The sequence below is a fragment of the Mytilus galloprovincialis genome, chromosome 7 (assembly GCF_965363235.1).
Source record: "Mytilus galloprovincialis chromosome 7, xbMytGall1.hap1.1, whole genome shotgun sequence".
NCBI classification, from domain to species: Eukaryota; Metazoa; Mollusca; class Bivalvia; order Mytilida; family Mytilidae; genus Mytilus; species Mytilus galloprovincialis.
The window spans coordinates 14,218,530-14,243,335 of record NC_134844.1 but is presented as its reverse complement, the minus strand read 5'-3'; the positions used below and the strand labels follow the sequence as shown (position 1 = coordinate 14,243,335).

The 24,806-nt window shown below is 36.7% G+C and overlaps 1 protein-coding gene across 1 annotated transcript in view; it reads left to right on the top strand.

Annotated features, from left to right (window-relative positions):
• Positions 1–1,497: 1,497 nt before the first annotated feature.
• LOC143082373 (receptor-type tyrosine-protein phosphatase alpha-like) overlaps positions 1,498–24,806 on the top strand; it is a 120,443-nt gene continuing 97,134 nt past the window's right edge. Inside the window, exon 1 of the mRNA XM_076258021.1 lies at positions 1,498–1,544. The gene's annotated coding sequence lies outside the window, so the exon portion shown is untranslated. The remainder of the gene's footprint in view (positions 1,545–24,806) is intronic.

Genomic DNA, 24,806 nt, shown 5'->3' with positions numbered 1-24,806 from the left:
ATTGAAAATCATGTTTTGAAAGGTGCAACGTATGATACACGTATTATAAGCGAATTATAAGCGAGTGATGGAACGAATTAAACAAGGTAATAGCATGCTCCGAAACGATGTACACCCTGCTAATATGTTTAACCCCACCACATTATGTTAGTATGTTCCTGTCCCTAGACAAGAGCCTGAAATTAAGTAGTTATTGTTTGTTTTTGTGTTACATATTTGTTTTCCGTTTATTTTTTTGTATATGAAATACGGCCGTTAGTTTTGTTGTTTGAATTGTTTGAGATTGTCATGTCTGGTCCTTTTATAGGTGACTACACGGTTTGGACTATGCTCATTGTTGAAGGCCGTCCAGTGACCTATAGTTGATAATATCGGTGTCATTTTAGTCTATTGTGGGGTGTTGTCTCATTGACAATCATACTACATCTTTTTTTTATGCAAGCGCTAACACGGTGATTTCATCCCTTCGAACCAAGATCCATCTTCAAACATACGGACATAAAGCAGTTAAAAGGTAGAACGTATAAAAATCAAATAAGGAACAAATGAATATCGAACATAAATAAAGTAAAAGGATCGGTTGAGCACAAACACATATAAATAGGTCATAAACATATCATTTTACCTCAACAAATTTAGAACTATTACCAGATATAAGAGTATAAACAATTAAAAAGGGGGAAAGAAATTAAAAATCGAATAAGTAACGAATAAGGAATAGCTATATAGGGAATAAGTAACAAATAGGTAACGATAGGGAATAGGGAATAAGTAACGAATAGGTAACGAATAGGGAATAGGGAATAGGTAACGAATAGGGAATAGGGAATAGGTAACGAATAGGTAACGAATAGGGAATAGGGAATAGGTAACGAATAGGGAATATGGAATAGGTAACGAATAGGTAACGAATAAGGAATAGGGAATAGGTAACGAATAGGTAACGAATAGGGAATAGGGAATAAGTAACCAACTTGACGTTCATTCATATATAATAATCATTATTACCATAAGAAAGGTAAAAATGCGGAAAGGTGGTGTCTATTTATTTCGGAAAAGTAATGCACGAAAATGCGCATGCGGACACGTGAAACTGATTTTTGCTTAAAATGCTGAGACGTAATACGCCCCTCTGGACGATATCAATGATGGTAGTTTCCATTTACATGTATGTCTTGTGTGTATGGTTATATTTATTTTATCTATTTACGTCGGAAAGATGTTTTCAGAATTAGCTAGTTTGAAAATTGAAGCCTTCACAACAAAAAACCTCCCCCTTCTATCGATAAAGTATAATATTTATTTTCAATGATAAAAAAAAACTTATGTATGAGAGATGTTTTTGATGTGTATTTAAATATGTTTAAATACCGAATACCGGTTCATGTTATTTTACGGTCTAGTTCCCACCAAAGAATATGCATTTGTATTTGTATGAATACAATCCTATTCAAATATTAACTTCCTGGTTGTGTTTTTCGTAATGAAGGGAGAAACTGTAGCCGTCGTATTATTTGTTTTGAAAGTTTATTTATGCAAAGCTGGTATGTAAATCTGTATTTTTTTTGTCAGAACTTGTTTATCGTTGTACATTTTAGTAACGATTGTATTTACCGAGTACTTTACAAATTTATTGTACCATACCTTTAGTATAACATTATAACATATATATTTTTATACTAAGATTTTTATTAGACATTTGCGGAAACTGTCATACACCTACGATTAAGATTACAATTACAATGGCATGTGTGCATGTAGTATTTCAATAGTGGGTCATTTCAAAGTATAGATATTTCTTCAATGACGTTTACTAGTATAGTTTAAGAAAAATAAGTAAAGCACATGCAATAAATGTATGTGAAATGAAAGAATGGACAATAATTTAATACATTTTCCATGAGACATGCGCACTTTGATAAACTATGGAGTATGTTGACAATGTTAAATGTTAAATGTTAATACAAAGTCATACATGTTGCCTTTTATTAATAGAATAATGGTATATACAATGTAGTTTATTAGTTTAATTAGTATGGCTTGTATATATTTGTTTAGGGGCCAGTTGAAGGACGCCTCCGGGTGCGGGAATTTCTCGCTACATTGAAGACCTGTTGGTGACCTTCTGCTGTTGTTTTTTTCTATGGTCGGGTTGTTGTCTCTTTGGCACATTCTCCATTTCCATTCTCAATTTATGTGTGTTAAAAAAAATCATTGTCTATTCATTTCACTTGTCATTTGATTTACTTCTATTATCTTCTATAATTTCTGAATTGTATGTATAAAAAGATATGTTTGCGCTTTTGGTATCGATAGAATAAAATATAAAGTATACGAAAAAAAACAACATATATTTTATGCATTTTATTCGTCATCTGATTCTCACTCTGTACTCCTAGCTAGACAACCGCCATATTGTTCTAACGCAGGGAGAGAAAAATATAACCAGGCAGAAGCTAGCGAACAATAGCTAGCGAACAATAAGCCAGCGAACAATAAGGCGATATATCGAGAAACCAAAAAACAGAATAAGACAACAACGGCCGTTAAATAAAAAAATATTCAAAAAGGCAGAAAATCAGTTAAAACATAGCAATTTCAACTCAATTTTGAAACGGTTTTTATCCAATCCATTGATTTAACAAGTCGCATAACTTTTTAGGCTAATATTCAGTACCACAATAACTCTGCATCTATCAACGGATTATTTGTAGGTGTAGGGCCACCAATGCACCCACTTCAATTAAGAACGTATGTAAAAGTAGTCCTACCCTGTAAAATATAGCACCTTTTATGTCATTGTTTAATCTAGAGCTCAAAATTTGAAAAAAAATGTCAAAAAATTAGGGTCGGCCTATTCCAGGGCTTCTAGAGAAAAATAATAAGGGGTGTAACGGGGAATGACTATATAGGTCTTGTAGAGGAGAAACAGGCGCTTCTTTTGCGCTAGGTATCTAAGGGCGCTATGTTCAAAAATCTGAAACTAGAGCTCAAAATTTGAAAAAAATGTCAAAAAATTAGGGGGGTTGGCCTATTCCAGGGCTTCTAGAGAAAAATAATGAGGGGTGTCACGGGGAATGACTATATAAGTCTTGTAGAGGAGAAACAGGCGCTTCTTTTGCGCTAGGTATCAAAGGGCGCTATGTTCAAAAATCTGAAACTAGAGCTCAAAATTTGAAAAAAATGTCAAACATTTGGGGGGTCGGCCTATTCTAGGACTTCTAGAGAAAAATAATGAGGGGTGTCACGGGGTATGACTATATAGGTCTTGTAGAGGAGAAACAGACGCTTCATTTGCGCTAGGTATCGGAGGGTGCTATGTTCAAAAATCTGAAACTAGAGCTCAAAATTCGAAAAAAATGTCAAAAAAATGGGGGGTAGGGTCGGCCTATTCCAGGAGTTCTAGAGAAAAATAATAGGGGGTGTCACGGGATATGACTATATAGGTCTTGTAGAGGGGAAACAGGTATTTCTTTTGCGCTAGGTATCGAAGGGCGCTATGTTCAAAAATCTGAAACTAGCGCTCAAAATTTGAAAAACAATTGTCAAAAAATTAGGGGGGTTGGCCTATTCCAGGGCTTCTAGAGAAAAATAATGAGGGGTGTCACGGGGTATGACTATATAGGTCTTGTAGAGGAGAAACAGGCGCTTCGCTTCTGTTGCGTTAGGTATCGAAGGGCGCTATGTTCAAAAATCTGAAACTAAAGTTCAAAATTCGAAAAAAATGTCAAAAAAATGGGGGTAGGGTCGGCCTATTCCAGGAGTTCTAGAGAAAAATAATGGGGGGAGTCACGGAATATGACTATAAAGGTCTTGTAGATGAGAAACAGGCGCTTCTTTTGCGCTAGGTATCGAAGGGCGCTATGTTCAAAAATCTGAAACTAGCGCTCAAAATTTGAAAAAAATGTCAAAAAATTAGGGGGGTTGGCCTATTCCAGGAGTTCTAGAAAAAAATAATGAGGAGTGTCACGCGGAATGACTATATAGGTCTTGTAGAGGAGAAACAGGCGCTTCTTTTGCGCTAGGTATCAAAGGGCGCTATGTTCAAAAATCTGAAACTAGAGCTCAAAATTTGAAAAAAATGTCAAAAAATTAGGGGGTCGGCCTATTCTAGGACTTCTAGAGAAAAATAATGAGGGGTGTCACGGGGTATGACTATATAGGTCTTTTAGAAGAGAAACAGGAGCTTCTTTTGCGCTAGGTATCGAAGGGTGCTATGTTCAGAAATCTGAAACTAGAGCTCAAATTCGAAAAAAATGTCAAAAAAATGGGGGTAGGGTCGGCCTATTCCAGGAGTTCTAGAGAAAAATAATGGGGAGTGTCACGGGATATGACTATATAGGTCTTGTAGAGGGGAAACAGGCGCTTCTTTTGCACTAGGTATCGAAGGACGCTATGTTCAAAAATCTGAAACTAGAGCTCAAAATTTGAAAAAAATGTCAAAAAAATGGGGGTAAGGTCGGCCTATTCCAGGAGTTCTAGAGAAAAATAATGGGGGGTGTCACGGAATATGACTATATATGTCTTGTAGAGGAGAAACAGGCGCTTCTTTTGCGCTAGGTATCGAAGGGCGCTATGTTCAAAAATCTGAAACTAGACCTCAAAATTTGAAAAAATGTAAAAAATTTAGGGGGGTCAGCCAGCAGCGGCATAACAAAAAAAAACTCATCATAAATACCAGACGCGCGTTTCGTCTACAAAAGACTCATTAGTGACGCTTGAATCAAAATAATGGTTGAAAGGCCAAAATAAAGGACGAAGTTGAAGATCATTGAGAACCAAACATTCCTAGCAGTTTTGCCAAATACAGGTAAGACAGTGCATTCCTGGTGTAGAAAAACCTTAGTTTTTTTTCAAAAATTCAAAGCGGTGTTAATTTATAAGATTATATTAACGATAAGCCAAGTCAACGCAAGTGCCGACTACTGGGTTGGTGATACCCTCGGGGAAATAAATCTCTACCAGCAGTGGCATCGACTCAGTGGTTGCATTTTAAGTTTTGACTCATCATATATACCAGTATTTTAATTTTATATTTATGCCAAACGCGCGTTATGTCTACAATATATCAGTGAATGTCCTGTGAAGGGAAAACAGGCGCATCGTTTGCGTAAGACTTCAAAAGGTGTTATGTTCAATTTTGTCGAAAGGAACTTAAAAAATTTAACGAAAAACTCAACTGTCAGACAAGAACGCGAAAACCAAAAAAAAAAAATCATATCAGAGTCACTAAAAACTAATTTTCTAAATCTTGTCATATAAAGTCATAATTTCCCCATCCGATTAACATGATAAAAGAGTTTGTAAAATGTGTTATGTAAATATTGATAAAAAGAATGCTGATTACTAGCTGATTTTCTTTTTCAAGGGTATGTCGAAAAGAAAACGACGAAGATGAAAGAACTTTAGTGCGAATGCCAGCTGGTATATAACCTAAAGTTCTATATACACTTACAGACTTAATAGACAGTCTACTTTTTATTTTTTCAACAGTTTTTTTTCATATCAGAGGATTTGTACCATATAACCACAATCAGCAAAGAGTACTGCATTGTTAAAAAAGTATGATAGTAAAACTACATACAGACCAGTGAACTTTATCAATGACAATACAAGCGCCACAACCTTAAAGACGGTATAAGTACCCTCGTCCACGTGCGGGTGTTGTCTGATAAAAATAGATGTATACACATGGAAAAAAGTATTTTGTAAAATGTGTTATGTAAATACTGATAAAAAAATGCTGATTACTTGCTGATTTTCATTTTCAAGGGTATGTCGAAAAGAAAACGACGAAGATGAAAGAACTTTAGTGCGAATACCAGCTGGTATATATAACCAAATTGGAATTGAAATTAAAAAAAAACACTCTTTATTTTTTTCTGATATAATTTGTTAAAATAGAACTAGTTAAAAACACTATTTAAATTTCACCTGAGTTTGATCAATAATTATCGACTCGATAAGTTCTTATCTGCACATGTAGCTCCTGTACCCGTACACAGCAAAACATGTGTTTCATCCTCATTGTTTTCAACACTTTAAATAACCAAGTTTATAAAGTTATGTGATTGACACCTTGAAATAGGTCCTCCACAACTCATTACAGCAGCAAGATGGCAGATTATCAGCATGAGAGAGGCAGGAATGTCGCTGTGTCAATTGCACGTATTGTCGGTCATCACTTTTCCACTATAAGTCGTTTAGAGAATAAAAATTAGGCAATACACGATATATAAGACTATCCGAGATCAAAAAGACCCAATACAATCCTAAAAAGAGAGGGGTGGGCATACAGGAGCCTTTTAACAATAATTGTTCGAGATTGAATCATCCCTTCTAGTTATTGTGCGATAAGACCATTTCATGGACGTTTGCTTACGAACAGACACACAGTTATCCGTATCCAATGTAGTGCAGAGATCGCCAAAATTGGTAATAAGCATCGTGGAGGAAGATCCATTGTTCAAATGGAATTCTGTTTATCTTCCTTGGTCCAATCATTGCACGGATTTGAACCATATCAAGGATGTATGGGACACTATTGGGCGTAATTTGCACAAAAGGACACCCCAGTCCAAACACGTGATGAAATAAACAATGCCCTTCATCAGAAATGGTTGCTGCTACCTAAGCAACAAATTAGTCGATTTATGGCAGAAATCATAAGACGTTAAGTGGCGGCTGACCGTTTAAATGGAGACTGCGCACAAAGTACTATTTCTTTGGCGTATAACGATCAACCATGATGTGAACAATCATCTTAAGATTAATTTCGAAATGTCTGACATTTTAAAATTCGACTACAGTAAAAGTTGTAAAATGCAGTTTTTTGTACAAAAAAACACCTCATTTTGTTTTTTAGAATTGTGGTTAGATAAATTTTTTTTTTCAAACATGTTTTGTTCGTTGAAATGCCAATGTCTTCATAAACTATGTTTCAATACTATTTTACAAATATTTTATCATATTCCATCCAAAATAAAAGGATGATTATTCAAGTTTTAAAAAATCAATATTTTGCAATACTTTTTTCCATGTGTACATATAAAAAGAGAAACATTACTTTGCTTTTTAAGTAAAATATATTTAATATATTAGTTTGTAATATTTTCACGATTAAAACTAATGACCTGAATAATTTATTCATGATCATTTAGTATTTTTGTTTAAAATAGAAGATAACTTTACGCCATTTTCCGATTTCAAACAAATACGCATTTTTTTCAACCATTTACCTTTATAGAGATGGAACTGAGTTGTCCTTTTGATCATTGAATGTATCGAGCACTATTCAATGTCTCTAGAATGACTTTGAAAGGCGCTAAAGACTCGTCCTAGAGATACTGGTACAACATTTTAACGTCCCCGAGGTTGTAACTCACGTGAAACGCAGTTATGTGAAGATTGGCAAATCCGCATTATTCATCTCCGTAATCGATTTGGAGAAACTCATGGAAGAAACAAAAATAGGCTATATGCGCAAACAGTTTGTAACTAACTTCATCTAGGCAGCCTAAGAGCTCGTCGTTCGTTGAAGTGACCTATCCTTACGCAGAATCGAAGGATGTCGCGAGTTGAATGGAGAGGGTACAGATTCGATGACATAGACTAACATGGAGTCAAATCCTTTTTACTGCTGAATCGAAATTCAACTTGACATTTATCGACGGCAGAGACATGGTCTGCCGCAGGTGCAAGGCATGCTTTTTGATGCGTGCGTACAGGAAACAAATTGGCTTTAGGGTGGCGAATTAATGGTATGGGATGGATAACCTACAAGGAACGCCCCGATCTGACAATTAGTGAAGGAAACCTAACTGCAAAAAGGTATAGGAACGAAATTCTGGGTCCACTAGCTATAGTTCTCCCGTTTCTCCGAAGGCATCGTTAAACTACATTTTTAACAGAAAACGCCCGTTGTAAACACATTTTAATTAGTTTTGGAGAATAATCGCATTCGAGTGTTGCCGTGGCCAGTAATGTCTTCAGATTATCGCCAATGGGACATCTTTGGGACGAACTTGGATGACTCACCAAAAAGAGCCCAAATCCATCGGAAACGGTCATCCAACTTGAATAATATTTTTCAGGGAAAATAACAACAGAAAGGGTCGTTGATAAAAAGGGACGATCAAGTGTAGTTTCTTCAGATACTGGAACATGAATGACCACAATATTACCATCCTGAAAGCTCTGAGGGCCATATCGGATGCTGTACTGAAATGTTGGTTCATTCAAAAGCACGTATGAAACGGATATAAAATGGATGCAAAAAGAATATGATGCAGCAATAAAAGAACGTGAGAAAAAATAATGAACAAGCTGGACAAGTATGACCACAAATGCAAACATGCAGAACCATTGATTTGTTAACTTCACGAAAATAAAACGGCAGCTGAGATCCAGGTGATGAATGTTTGGTAAGCAAAACAAGAAGAACAAGAAAGAGAAATTGAATAGATTCACGGAGTGAGATGTGTTGAGACAAACTAGAGTAGATATCGAAACCTTCAAAATTGAGGGTAATACGTTGCATCATACTCATACCTCTCGTAAATACCACACACATGGCGCTTACTATGTGCCGCACTCAATGTAATGTCACGTCACTTTGACATCTTTCTATGATTAATACATCTCTCACATAGTTAAGAAGTTTTTTATTTCTATTTTAAGGAAGGAAAAGTAATACAAAGCTTAAAGCCATTTGTTCCTGAAATGAACGAGCACTTACAAGACTTTAGAAGAATTTTGGATAAATAACTGGATAGTTTCGATATAAAAATAGAGGAATTTTAGATTCATACTCACAAAAAAGTGATATTTATATAGGTCATCATGATAAAATTGCAGAAGATTGCTCGTATAAAAAGGTGGTGGAAGAGATTTAGCAAACAAATCAGTAAATGTTCGTTAAGATTAAGAAATCCGTCAAATTAGATTTTTTTAATTCAATCCTCACAATCATCTAGTTATAACTTACCCGTCAATACTATCGTGTTTTCAAGGTAGCCATGTTACTGCCTCTAATACACAAATACATATCATAAATTCACCTACAGATAATGTGTACCCGCAAGTCACTGCTCTCAATAGCACCGGCACGCCAATTAAATTGATGCACGTCGACATCTCTTGTTTAATAGAATGCAGCATATATTCATAGTAGTTACTCTGATTTATCAGAGAAATCCGCTGAATCATTGGTTACTACCCTTTACATTCTCATAACCTTCACAGTCTTGGAGAATCATCAAGATTATAGACCTTCTAGAGATGTTTAAGCATAGTCATTTTAAGTGTATTTGGAAACAAGTTATTATGAGTTAAATTAATCATACCCCTTTCTACTTTTATTGTGCGAGTGATGCCTTGTAGCGCCATTAGCCTGCTCTTTTTTTGGAAGCTAACAAGTTGTCTTTTACGTGCAAGTGGTATGGCTCTCTTTTAACACGTGATCAGTCGCGTATCCTTCCGACAGACTATCGTTGTTCCAGAAGACAATACTCGCAAATGGTGTATAGGAAGAGCCGAAAATTTGGTCCCTGAAATTGTCTCGTAGAAACGGAGATGAAACCACGAACCTTTGTGTTTGAAAATAGAGGTTGTGACTCCATGTCTTATTGTTTGAACCAAGAAATAAATGACTGAGAATACCTTTCCATTCCTCCAAGAGATCATTTACACCACCCCAATTATACGATTATAGATGCGATACGCGGTATTCAGAAGCTCGGGAACCCTGTTTTGTCTCATTGTTAAAATTCTGGAATTGGTAATCACGCGGAACTGAAACTGCTGTATAGTTAGTATGTCTGCATACAAGTTACACTTCACCTTATCATCTTTTATATTTCTTATAAGTTGCGGCCACATGTCCTAAGTCGATCTCTGTTTGGTGGTGTTTTTGTTGGTTAATGAGATCATCTAAAGTACCAATTACGCAAGTGCGAATCTATTTGGCTTTAAAGTATTTGTTCATCTTCCCCATCATGGTATGATCTCAGTGGTCGAGAAAAACTCGAGTTTCCTCAAATCTTGCGGGATCGATAGAGTAGACATCAACGCAGTGTTTTATACATAGTACTTTGATCTCTTTGTTGTTGAATTCGGTAATCTTTTCCGTCCATAGTTTTATGAAAATGCTTGACTTGAATATGGTATGAAAAGCAACCTGGATCATCACAACTTCTTGGTCTTGGGCGGCACTTAGTCATATTGGCAAGTAAAACATAAATGATGCGAAGAATAAACGTGAATTCTTTATTCTGTTGAAACAGAACTGTAATCCAAGTTTCACTCAAACGAACAACGATCAAGCATCGTTTCTCGAATTTACGTCGAAATATTTTATCCGTTTAACAAACTTTTTATAGAGACACCTAGACCGATTTGTACTTTTGTGAAGATGAGGTTTGTTAAACGGCTGACTAGATGAAGTCGGTTATATAGTGCATAGTTAACAACCCATGTTCTTTAACTCACATAGTTGCGAGTCGTTGTATTCTTATGTTGAGCATCGACTGCTTATTTGCAATAGACGAGTGACTTATTTCAAAAAGACTCGATATGCTCGATATGGTTCAAATCCGGGCTACAATCTGGCCAAGGAAGACGAACCGAATTCCATTTGAACATATTGGATCTTCCTCCACGATGCTAATTTCCAATTTTGGCGAGCTCTGCACTACATTGGATACGGATAACTGTGTGTCTGTTCGTAAGCAAACGTCCCTGAAATGGTCTTATCGCACAATAACCAGTAGAGATGATTCAATCTCGAACAATTATTGTTAAAAGGCTCCTGTATGCCCATCCCTCTCTTTTTAGGATTGTATTGTATGCAATGGGTTTCTTTCTGACTAAGCTTCATCATGCTTGATTTTCCCTAGCAGGTGGCATAGGGGGTCTTTTTGATCTCGGATAGTCTTATATATCGTGTATTGCCTAATTTTTATTCTCTAAACGACTTATAGTGGAAAAATGATGACCGACAATACGTGCAATTGACACAGCGACATTCCTGCCTCTCTCATGCTGATAATCTGCCATCTTGCTGCTGTTATGAGTTGTGGAGGACCTATTTCAAGGTGTCAATCACATAACTTTATAAACTTGGTTATTTAATGTGTTGAAAACAATGAAGATGAAACACATGTTTTGCTGTGTACGGGTACAGGAGCTGCTTGTGCAGATAAGAACTTATCGAGTCGATAATTATTGATCAAACTCAGGTGAAATTTAAATAGTGTTTTTAACTAGTTCTATTTTAACAAATTATATCAGAAAAAAACAAAGATAGTTTTTTTTAATTTCAATTCCAATTTGGTTATATACCAGCTGGCATTCGCACTAAAGTTCTTTCATCTTCGTCGTTTTCTTTTCCACATACCCTTGAAAAAGAAAATCAGCCAGTAATCAGCATTCTTTTTATCAGTATTTACATAACACATTCTACAAACTCTTTTATCATGTCATTCGGATGGGGAAATTATGACTTTATTCGACAAGAAATTGAAAATTAGTCTTTGCTAACTATGATATGTTTGGTTTTTTTTTCGCGTTCTTGTCTGACATTTGAGTTTTTCATTAATTTTTTTTAGTTCCTTTCGACAAAATTGAACATAGCACCTTTTGAAGTCTTACGCAAACGATGCGCCTGTTTTCCCTTCACAGGACATTCACTGATATATTGTAGACGAAATGCGCGACTGGCGTAAATATAAAATTTAAATACTGGTATCTATATATGATGAATTAAAACTTAAAATGCAACCACTGAGTCGATGCCACTGCTGGTAGAGATTTATTTTCCCGAGGGTATCATCAACCCAGTAGTCAGCACTTGTATTGACTTGGCTTACCATTGATATAACCTTATACATTAACACCGCTTTGAATTTTTTCTACACCAGGAATAGACTGCCTTACCTGTATTTGGCAAAACTGCTAGAAATGTTATGTTGTCAATGCTCTTCAACTTCGTCCTTTATTTTGGCCTTTCAACCATTATTTTGATTCGAGCGTCACTGATGAGTCTTTTGTAGATGAAATGCGCGTCTGGTATTTATGATGAGTTTTTTTGTGATGCCGCTGCTGGCTGACCCCCTAATTTTTTGACATTTTTTTCGAATTTTGAGGTCTAGTTTCAGATTTTTGAACAAAGCGCCCTTCGATACCTAGCGCAAAAGAAGCGCCTGTTTCTCCTCTACAAGACCTATATAGTCATTTCCCGTGACACTCCTCATTATTTTTCTCTAGAAGCCCTGGAATAGTCCGACCCCCCTAATTTTTGGACATTTTTTTCAAATTTTGAGCTCTAGCTTCAGATTTTTGAACATAGCGCCCTTCGATACCTAGCGCAAAAGAAGCGCCTGTTTCTCCTCTATAAGACCTATATAGTCATATCCCGTGACACCCCCCATTATTTTTCTCTAGAACTCCTGGAATAGGCCGACCCTACCCCCAATTTTTTTGACATTTTTTTCGAATTTTGAGCTCTAGTTTCAGATTTTTGAACATAGCACCCTTCGATACCTAGCGCAAATGAAGCGCCTGTTTCTCCTCTACAAGGCCTATATAGTCATACCCCGTGACACCCCTCATTATTTTTCTCTAGAAGTCCTAGAATAGGCCGACCCCCCTAATTTTTTGACATTTTTTTCAAATTTTGAGCTCTAGTTTCAGATTTTTGAACATAGCACCCTTCGATACCTAGCGCAAAAGAAGCGCATGTTTCTCCTCGACAAGGCCTATATAGTCATACCCCGTGACACCCCTCATTATTTTTCTCTAGAAGTCCTAGAATAGGCCGACCCCCCTAATTTTTTGACATTTTTTTCAAATTTTGAGCTCTAGTTTCAGATTTTTGAACATAGCGCCCTTCGATACCTAGCGCAAAAAAGCGCATGTTTCTCCTCTACAAGACCTATATAGTCATACCCCGTGACACCCCTCATTATTTTTCTCTAGAAGCCCTGGAATAGGCCAACCCCCCTAATTTTTTGACAATTGTTTTTCAAATTTTGAGCGCTAGTTTCAGATTTTTGAACATAGCGCCCTTCGATACCTAGCGCAAAAGAAGTACCTGTTTCCCCTCTACAAGACCTATATAGTCATATCCCGTGACACTCCCATTATTTTTCTCTAGAACTCCTGGAATAGGCCGACCCTACCCCCAATTTTTTTGACATTTTTTTCGAATTTTGAGCTCTAGTTTCAGATTTTTGAACAAAGCGCCCTTCGATACCTAGCGCAAAAGAAGCGCCTGTTTCTCCTCTACAAGACCTATATAGTCATTTCCCGTGACACTCCTCATTATTTTTCTCTAGAAGCCCTGGAATAGTCCGACCCCCCTAATTTTTGGACATTTTTTTCAAATTTTGAGCTCTAGCTTCAGATTTTTGAACATAGCGCCCTTCGATACCTAGCGCAAAAGAAGCGCCTGTTTCTCCTCTATAAGACCTATATAGTCATATCCCGTGACACCCCCCATTATTTTTCTCTAGAACTCCTGGAATAGGCCGACCCTACCCCCAATTTTTTTGACATTTTTTTCGAATTTTGAGCTCTAGTTTCAGATTTTTGAACATAGCACCCTTCGATACCTAGCGCAAATGAAGCGCCTGTTTCTCCTCTACAAGGCCTATATAGTCATACCCCGTGACACCCCTCATTATTTTTCTCTAGAAGTCCTAGAATAGGCCGACCCCCCTAATTTTTTGACATTTTTTTCAAATTTTGAGCTCTAGTTTCAGATTTTTGAACATAGCACCCTTCGATACCTAGCGCAAAAGAAGCGCATGTTTCTCCTCGACAAGGCCTATATAGTCATACCCCGTGACACCCCTCATTATTTTTCTCTAGAAGTCCTAGAATAGGCCGACCCCCCTAATTTTTTGACATTTTTTTCAAATTTTGAGCTCTAGTTTCAGATTTTTGAACATAGCGCCCTTCGATACCTAGCGCAAAAAAGCGCATGTTTCTCCTCTACAAGACCTATATAGTCATACCCCGTGACACCCCTCATTATTTTTCTCTAGAAGCCCTGGAATAGGCCAACCCCCCTAATTTTTTGACAATTGTTTTTCAAATTTTGAGCGCTAGTTTCAGATTTTTGAACATAGCGCCCTTCGATACCTAGCGCAAAAGAAGTACCTGTTTCCCCTCTACAAGACCTATATAGTCATATCCCGTGACACTCCCATTATTTTTCTCTAGAACTCCTGGAATAGGCCGACCCTACCCCCAATTTTTTTGACATTTTTTTCGAATTTTGAGCTCTAGTTTCAGATTTTTGAACATAGCGCCCTTCGATACCTAGCGCAAAAAAGCGCCTGTTTCTCCTCTACAAGACCTATATAGTCATTCCCCGTGACACCCCTCAATTTTTTTCTCTAGAAGCCCTGGAATAGGCCGACCCCCCTAATGTTTTGACATTTTTTTCAAATTTTGAGCTCTAATTTCAGATTTTTGAACATAGCGCCCTTCGATACCTAACGCAAAAGAAGCGCCTGTTTCTCCTCTACAAGACCTATATAGTCATTCCCCGTCACACCCCTCATTATTTTTCTCTAGAAGCCCTGGAATAGGCCGACCCCTTTAATTTTTTGACATTTTTTTTCAAATTTTGAGCGCTAGTTTCAGATTTTTGAACATAGCGCTCTTCGATACCTAGCGCAAAAGAAGCGCATGTTTCTCCTCTACAAGACCTATATAGTCATATCCCGTGACACTCTCCATTATTTTTCTCTAGAACTCCTGGAATAGGCCGACCCTACCCCCCATTTTTTTGACATTTTTTTTCGAATTTTGAGCTCTAGTTTCAGATTTTTGAACATAGCACCCTTTGATACCTAGCGCAAAAGAAGCGCCTGTTTCTCCTCTACAAGGCCCATATAGTCACTACCCGTGACACCCCTCATTATTTTTCTCTAGAAGTCCTAGAATAGGCCGACCCCCCTAATTTTTTGACATTTTTTTCAAATTTTGAGCTCTAGTTTCAGATTTTTGAACATAGCGCCCTTCGATACCTAGCGCGAAAGAAGCGCCTGTTTCTTCTCTACAAGACCTATATAGTCATTCCCCGTGACATCCCTCATTATTTTTCTCTAGAAGCCCTGGAATAGGCCGACCCCCCTAATTTTTTGACATTTTTTTCAAATTTTGAGCTCTAATTTCAGATTTTTGAACATAGCGCCCTTCGATACCTAGCGCAAAAGAAGCGCCTGTTTCTCCTCTACAAGACCTATATAGTCATTCCCCGTCACACCCCTCATTATGTTTCTTTAGAAGCCCTGGAATAGGCCGACCCTTTAATTTTTTGACATTTTTTTTCAAATTTTGAGCGCTAGTTTCAGATTTTTGAACATAGCGCCCTTCGATACCTAACGCAAAAGAAGTGCCTGTTTCTCCTCTACAAGACCTATATAGTCATATCCCGTGACACCCCCATTATTTTTCTCTAGAACTCCTGGAATAGGCCGACCCTACCCCCCATTTTTTTATCATTTTTTTCGATTTTTGAGCTCTAGTTTCAGATTTTTGAACATAGCGCCCTTCGATACCTAGCGCAAAAAAGCGCCTGTTTCTCCTCTACAAGACCTATATAGTCATTCCCCGTGACACCCCTCAATTTTTTTCTCTAGAAGCCCTGGAATAGGCCGACCCCCCTAATGTTTTGACATTTTTTTCAAATTTTGAGCTCTAATTTCAGATTTTTGAACATAGCGCCCTTCGATACCTAACGCAAAAGAAGCGCCTGTTTCTCCTCTACAAGACCTATATAGTCATTCCCCGTCACACCCCTCATTATTTTTCTCTAGAAGCCCTGGAATAGGCCGACCCCTTTAATTTTTTGACATTTTTTTTCAAATTTTGAGCGCTAGTTTCAGATTTTTGAACATAGCGCTCTTCGATACCTAGCGCAAAAGAAGCGCATGTTTCTCCTCTACAAGACCTATATAGTCATATCCCGTGACACTCTCCATTATTTTTCTCTAGAACTCCTGGAATAGGCCGACCCTACCCCCCATTTTTTTGACATTTTTTTTCGAATTTTGAGCTCTAGTTTCAGATTTTTGAACATAGCACCCTTTGATACCTAGCGCAAAAGAAGCGCCTGTTTCTCCTCTACAAGGCCCATATAGTCACTACCCGTGACACCCCTCATTATTTTTCTCTAGAAGTCCTAGAATAGGCCGACCCCCCTAATTTTTTGACATTTTTTTCAAATTTTGAGCTCTAGTTTCAGATTTTTGAACATAGCGCCCTTCGATACCTAGCGCGAAAGAAGCGCCTGTTTCTTCTCTACAAGACCTATATAGTCATTCCCCGTGACATCCCTCATTATTTTTCTCTAGAAGCCCTGGAATAGGCCGACCCCCCTAATTTTTTGACATTTTTTTCAAATTTTGAGCTCTAATTTCAGATTTTTGAACATAGCGCCCTTCGATACCTAGCGCAAAAGAAGCGCCTGTTTCTCCTCTACAAGACCTATATAGTCATTCCCCGTCACACCCCTCATTATGTTTCTTTAGAAGCCCTGGAATAGGCCGACCCTTTAATTTTTTGACATTTTTTTTCAAATTTTGAGCGCTAGTTTCAGATTTTTGAACATAGCGCCCTTCGATACCTAACGCAAAAGAAGTGCCTGTTTCTCCTCTACAAGACCTATATAGTCATATCCCGTGACACCCCCATTATTTTTCTCTAGAACTCCTGGAATAGGCCGACCCTACCCCCCATTTTTTTATCATTTTTTTCGATTTTTGAGCTCTAGTTTCAGATTTTTGAACATAGCGCCCTTCGATACCTAGCGCAAAAAAGCGCCTGTTTCTCCTCTACAAGACCTATATAGTCATTCCCCGTGACACCCCTCAATTTTTTTCTCTAGAAGCCCTGGAATAGGCCGACCCCCCTAATGTTTTGACATTTTTTTCAAATTTTGAGCTCTAATTTCAGATTTTTGAACATAGCGCCCTTCGATACCTAACGCAAAAGAAGCGCCTGTTTCTCCTCTACAAGACCTATATAGTCATTCCCCGTCACACCCCTCATTATTTTTCTCTAGAAGCCCTGGAATAGGCCGACCCCTTTAATTTTTTGACATTTTTTTTCAAATTTTGAGCGCTAGTTTCAGATTTTTGAACATAGCGCTCTTCGATACCTAGCGCAAAAGAAGCGCCTGTTTCTCCTCTACAAGACCTATATAGTCATATCCCGTGACACTCTCCATTATTTTTCTCTAGAACTCCTGGAAAAGGCCGACCCTACCCCCCATTTTTTTGACATTTTTTTCGAATTTTGAGCTCTAGTTTCAGATTTTTGAACATAGCACCCTTCAATACCTAGCGCAAAAGAAGCGCCTGTTTCTCCTCTACAAGGCCTATATAGTCATTACCCGTGACACCCCTCATTATTTTTCTCTAGAAGTCCTAGAATAGGCCGACCCCCCTAATTTTTTGACATTTTTTCAAATTTTGAGCTCTAGTTTCAGATTTTTGAACATAGCGCCCTTTGATACCTAGCGCAAAAGAAGCGCCCTTTGATACCTAGCGCAAAAGAAGCGCCTGTTTCTCCTCTACAAGACCTATATAGTCATTCCCCGTGACACCCCTCATTATTTTTCTCTAGAAGGCCTGGAATAGGCCGACACCCCTAATTTTTTGACATTTTTTTCAAATTTTGAGCTCTAATTTCAGATTTTTGAACATAGCGCCCTTCGATACCTAGCGCAAAAGAAGCGCCTGTTTCTCCTCTACAAGACCTATATAGTCATTTCCCGTGACACTCCTCATTATTTTTCTCTAGAAGCCCTGGAATAGGCCAACCCCCCTAATTTTTTTACATTTTTTTCAAATTTTAAGCGCTAGTTTCAGATTTTTGAACATAGCGCCCTTCGACACCTAGCGCAAAAGAAGCGCCTGTTTCCCCTCTACAAGACCTATATAGTCATAACCCGTGACACTCCTCATTATTTTTCTCTAGAAGTCCTAGAATAGGCCAACCCCCCTAATTTTTTGACATTTTTTTCAAATTTTGAGCTCTAGTTTCAGATTTTTGAACATAGCGCCCTTCGATACCTAGCGCAAAAGAAGCGCCTGTTTCTCCTCTACAAGACCTCTATAGTCATTCCTCGTGACACCCCTCATTATTGTTCTCTAGAAGCCCTGGAATAGGCCGACACCCCTAATTTTTTGACATTTTTTTCAAATTTTGAGCTCTAATTTCAGATTTTTGAACATAGCGCCCTTCGATACCTAGCGCAAAAGAAGCGCCTGTTTCTCCTGTACAAGACCTATATAGTCATTCCCCGTGACACCCCTCATTATTTTTCTCTAGAAGCCCTGGAATAGGCCGACCCCCCTAATTTTTTTACATTTTTTTCAAATTTTGAGCGCTAGTTTCAGATTTTTGAACATAACGCCCTTCGATACCTAGCGCAAAAGAAGCGCCTGTTTCTCCTCTACAAGGCCTATATAGTCATACCCCGTGACACCCCTCATTATTTTCTCTAGAAGTCCTAGAATAGGCCGACCCCCCTAATTTTTTAACATTTTTTTCAAATTTTGAGCTCTAGTTTCAGATTTTTTAAAATAGCGCCCTTCGATACCGAGCGCAAAAAAGCGCCTGTTTCTCCTCTACAAGAGCTATATAGTCATTCCCCTTGACACCCCTCATTATTTTTCTCTAGAAGCCCTGGAATAGGCCGACCCCCCTAATTTTTTGACATTTTTTTCAAATTTTGAGCTCTAATTTCAGATTTTTGAACATAGCGCCCTTCGATACCTAGCGCAAAAAAGCGCCTGTTTCTCCTCTACAAGAGCTATATAGTCATTCCCCGTGACACCCCTCATTATTTTTCTCTAGAAGTCCTAGAATAGGCCGACCCCCCTAATTTTTTGACATTTTTTTCAAATTTTGAGCTCTAGTTTCAGATTTTTGAACATAGCGCCCTACGATACCTAGCGCAAAAGAAGCGCCTGTTTCTCCTCTACAAGGCCTATATAGTCATACCCCGTGACACCCCTCATTATTTTTCTCTAGAAGCCCTGGAATAGGCCGACCCCCCTAATTTTTTGACATTTTTTTCAAATTTTGAGCTCTAATTTCAGATTTTTGAACATAGCGCCCTTCGATACCTAGCGCAAAAAAAGCGCCTGTTTCTCCTCTACAAGAGCTATATAGTCATTCCCCGTGACACCCCTCATTATTTTTCTCTAGAAGTCCTAGAATAGGCCGACCCCCCTAATTTTTTGACATTTTTTTCAAATTTTGAGCTCTAATTTCAGATTTTTGAACATAGCGCCCTTCGATACCTAGCGTAAAAGAAGCACCTGTTTCTCTTCTACAAGATCTATATAGTCATTTGCCGTGACACCCCTCATTATTTTTCTCTAGAAGCCCTGGAATAGGCCGACCCCCCTAATTTTTTTACATTTCTTTTCAAATTTTGAGCTCTAGATTAAACAATGACATAAAAGGTGCTATATTTTTCAGGGTAGGACTACTTTTACATACGTTCTTAATTGAAGTGGCTGCATTGGTGGCCCTACACCTACAAATAATCCGTTGATAGATGCAGAGTTATTGTGGTACTGAATATTAGCCTAAAAAGTTATGCGACTTGTTAAATCAATGGATTGGATAAAACCATTTCAAAATTGAGTTAAAATTGCTCTATTTTAACTGATTTTCTGCCTTTTTGAATATTTTTTTATTTAACGGCCGTTGTTGTCTTATTCTGTTTTTTGGTTTCTCGATATATTGCCTTATTGTTCGCTGGCTATTGTTCGCTAGCTTCTGCCTGGTAAATATATATTAGGTATTTATGTACACATTCAGTATTAGAGATGCGTTCACGTCTTTCGCAAGCAACCAAGATTGCTTCTTTGAAGTAACAGTTGAAACTCCAAGAACGGCACTTCAAGTTGTAGCCTACAATACCTGGCCAAAAGTGTACGTCACTTGCATTTTGCTGGCTATTTATTTCATATAAATACACATTTTTTTTTTAAATATTTTGAGGGCATTTATGGTTGGATTTTTATCAACAAGGCCTTAAAAGACGTAGAATTGTATAAAGTATATTTGTTTACTTGTTAATAGTTTGTTTCCCGGTGTTTTTGTTTTTTTCTTGATGTGAACACATACAATTAATTCTTCTAATTTAATTTGGTTGAAATATTACGAAATTCTAAATCGAAAATAATATTTGTGTTTATCTTGTGACAAAATGAAAAATGACAAAATGATCCACCAAAAAAATATAACCAAATAAACAAATAAACCTGTGACAATTCTGGTTCTACTGGTACCAATTTGCTTAAAATCAAACCAAATATGACCCCAAAATATTTTGTATATGTTATTGGTCCATTCAGACAGGGAACTGGTCGATCCATACGCCTTTGATTTTAGTCAATTACGTGATTTTTTTTTCTTTTTTGGGGGGGGGGAAAGGGGGTGGAGGGGGATCTTTGTTATTTCAAAAATCTAATTTTCACTAAAAAATTCAAAGATCGATATAAGAACATAAAACTGTGAACCTAAACATGGTCTGTTACAAAATTTGAATGCCTCCGCTGAAACTTGAATACTTAATTTTCATTTCAGAAATTAACTGCTGACTTTTGTATACTTTAATACTCTCAAATATAAAAAAAAATATAAAAACATGTACAGCCTATTTTATTGACGTGCAACAACACTATTTAGATAGTTACATTTAATGTTTGTTTCAAGAAAAAAACAATTTCATTTTGTGATCATGATATAACATTTTAATATCAGGTTTAATATCAGCGCTCGCGTCTTGGCTTTGGGGCAGTTATAATGACGGAGGACTTAATGTAAATCTGAAACGAAAATTGTCATGTTATATTAAATTTATATGTTATCAAACTGAAATCGATTTACAGTGACAAAAGATGAATTTGGTAGTTCATTCTAATGTTTTATTTATATATTCATAATGATAATTAATACAGAAAAACATTCAGCAAAACACTAGAGAGAAATCGAAAGACTGAACAATACAAAACTCGCTAAAAACTAAGGTTGGCCTAGGGTACTGTGGAATGGTAAGCAGATCGTGGTTCACATGGCGTATCTGTCGAGCCACTCTTAACACTTTTTGATAGATATATCAAGTGATTACGAATAATGCAAGAAACGATTGGTACTTAATTTTCACCTCACTCCAAGACCACACCGCTGTCGAATACAGTGGTCATCTAAATATCTTGCCCAAATCGAAACATGTTTTTATGACAAAGAATACAAAAACTTTAAAAACGTGGTATGATCGGCATGCACATAACTCTCCGCCAGAGACCGAATGACATAGAAGTTAACTATTATGAGACATCGTACGGCCCTCAACAACTAGCATCGTTCGTACCGCATACATGTACTAATAGGTCACTAGTCTAGTTTCAATATAGTCAGTACGGTACATTCGTCAAAAAGTGTGCTAGTGGCCTGAAACGATATAGATGTAATGTCACTATATTCCATATGGGGTTCGAGTTGCAAGCTTTGCTCTTGACCCATATGGAATTTACTGACCCCCATATATATCATGTTACATGTTAAAAGATATGAATGCAATTTTTCAAAATTCTCTACAATGAAAAATTGCAGTCATATCTTTTAAGACAATTAACACAACACACTATGCTCAGATATTTAACAATAGAAACATTTGCTACAGGCTTTTCTTTTTATGAAAGTGCCACTAACATTTATCTTAATTATTTAATGTTATATGTTTAAAGATTAACGGAAAATACAATATGTCTTCTCCGATTTTCATAAACTGACAACTATAGTCATATTCATATTGATACAAAATAAGAAAAATAAACAAACACAAACACAATCACTACGCTCATACATTATTAGAATAGTAACAAGAGTTAAATCCTTTTCTATAACAATAAAATGATAAAATCTAAAATTTGTACTAGAGGATGTCAGTTAGACAAACACACACAGATTATTACATATAATTATATATATGCACATCCCAGCACTTCTGTTTCGCTGACATTCTCTGTACTTACAACAAAATCAAACAATGTTATTGTTTTAACCCTTTCCCTTTCATGCATTTTAGACCTTTACTTATCGAAAATACATTATCGAAGTTTAAATGAATACAGAATTCGCATCAATGGTCATACACATGCCATTGTGGGGTCAAATGAAAGATAATTGGTAAAATATTTCAAAAAATTAAATTTGACGATAATTCGTCATTTTTTGGTCACGTGGTATATTTCTAAAAGTCACGTGACTGTTGGAGAAAAAGTGAAAAAATACGAAATCCTTGGGCAAAAAGTCGTGCAGAGACATATTGGTGGACTAATAGGGTCAGGTTTTGATGGAAACACAATGCCTCGAGTCTGTTGAAGCCATATAAGTTATCAAAGTGGTATAAATAGACGCATAACGTGATATAGGCCTTGAAATATCGATGTCCGTAACATTCAAAATAATTGATTTTAGACGCTCTTTTTGTCTGATTTCAAACTTGGACCCTAGTTACTTGTCTAATTCGTTTTCAATCAATCAGCAACCTTAACTTTGTTTTTACAAGGGAAAATTCATTGAATTACCAATGCTAGCTCGAGCTGGGACACCCTTGACCGAGCCCGATGGAGCAAAGAGGGTAAAAAAAGGGGGGGCAATTTTGCACACACATTCTTTAAAAAAAAAATATTCGTAGGTTTCCTTTTTGAAATTGAAAGTAAAGTTAAGTTAAGTTACATTTAATATAGGAAATTGTTTTTTCAACTCCGGCAGTGAGATTTGAAGTTAAGTTAAGTTAAGTTACATTTAATATAGGAAATTGTTTTTTCAACTCCGGCAGTGAGATTTGAACTCTCAATCGTAGCGCCTTGAGATAGATCAGCGTACCCCTGCGCCATTGACATTGTATTGAATTTATCGAAATTTAAGTACTTAAGTCTACTACTACGAAAGAAATGGAAAAAAAATAATAATATAAAGATTTTCACCCAGTTTGTTTTCTTTTTGGAATTATGTGTTCAGATGATAATTTTTTGTTGCCAAATGCATGATTTTTACGAAAATCTAGGAGGAATCCACTCTTTAAACTGTCATTTTTTCATTGAAATATACATGTTTCTTCATTCAAACAAAAGTGTTTTCAACTTTAGTATACCGCAACATTTACGAAACCATGTTTTGTTACATCTATTTTAACTTTGCCAAAAAAATTCAGAATATTTTAGCGGTTTTTGTCTCTTTTCTCATAATATCTTTAAGAAATGACTTCAGATTTTTAGCGTAATTCAAGTTTGTGATTGCGCTGCTACACTAAAAATTACATTTGCAACTAGTGTACAAGTTAGAACTATTAGTTTAATACTATTCTTCAAAAACTCACTGCACAGTTATTGAAAAAAGACATAAATCCTCTTAAAAGAAAAGTTTTCTTTGCACTTCTGTTTGAGAATATACCTCAAAATTCGAAGAAAAATAAATGGTTTTTACAGAAAAATTACACATCAGTAAGGGGCGACTTGTTTATTGACTTATAATGATAGAGGTTTGATGCACATTAAATCGCATTGCTGGTTATCTGAGGATTAATTTGAGCCCTTAACCACATCTGTACGTCAGCAAATGGCGATTAAAACATGTCTAAATGTCCCAAAAAAATCTTGAAATTGGTTTCACCGGTAAGCTGTACCGGTGTGAAAGGGAGAGGGTTAATATTATATTCTAATTCGCCAACTCAAACGAATATAAATTATTTAATAAATAAAACAACACATAAATAGGATAAGTGTGCCTACAGCTGTAGCAGCCTTTAATATTAACTTTACATTCAATATGATTCTCAAACTAAAGTCCTTCACTTTAAATTCAGGCACACTACCAATCCAATCATACAATAACACAGTAATATACAGTAACACAATCAAAAACTATCTACAAAAGAGGAAAAATTCATATTAATATAATGTAATATATGCATATACTCCCATTGACGATAACCATGTCATAAAATGGGAGGGGGGGGGGAAACATAATAACGAATGCTGCTACGTTGAACTATAGGCAAACTTCGAATAACTTAATTTTCTTAAACTAACCCCTTAAGTAATACTCAATCATGCTTTTCACGAAAATCATGAGGGCATATACCCGTAAAACCGGCAATACGGGTATATGCCATCCAATCAAATTGAACGTAAACACACACCATGTGCTTGATATAAACACACACACGTGTTTATAGTAAACAATCACTTGACCGTTACAACGTCATGTGACTTAATACCTTTAATAAATATATATATACTGGTATAATTTTTTTTCATATTTTTCTATTTTTGCTCCATTTATATATATATATATATATATATATATATATATATATATAACTCGTCTTAACATCAACCCAACAATGTTAGATCTGTAAATTTGCTTTCGCAAATTTTTGGTTCTTCCCTCGCCGGGATTCGAACTCATGCTTCTGTGATATCGTGACACCAAATCGCCTGCACTGCAGCCGTCCCGCTAGACCACACGACCACCTGGGCTCTCAAAAAAAAGAGCTTTCGCTGGCCATGTGTTACCTTTTCACGTCAGTTTTAATCTAGCGGCGTACTACAGTACATGATATATAAGGCATGAAGATGTTATTGTTACAGATCAGCTAAATTATCTATAGTAAAGGATCCTACAAATTAATGTAAGATACAGTCACAGAAAATAATTATATTCATAAGTACGCCTGAGTCAGTGACAACTCTACAACAGATGTA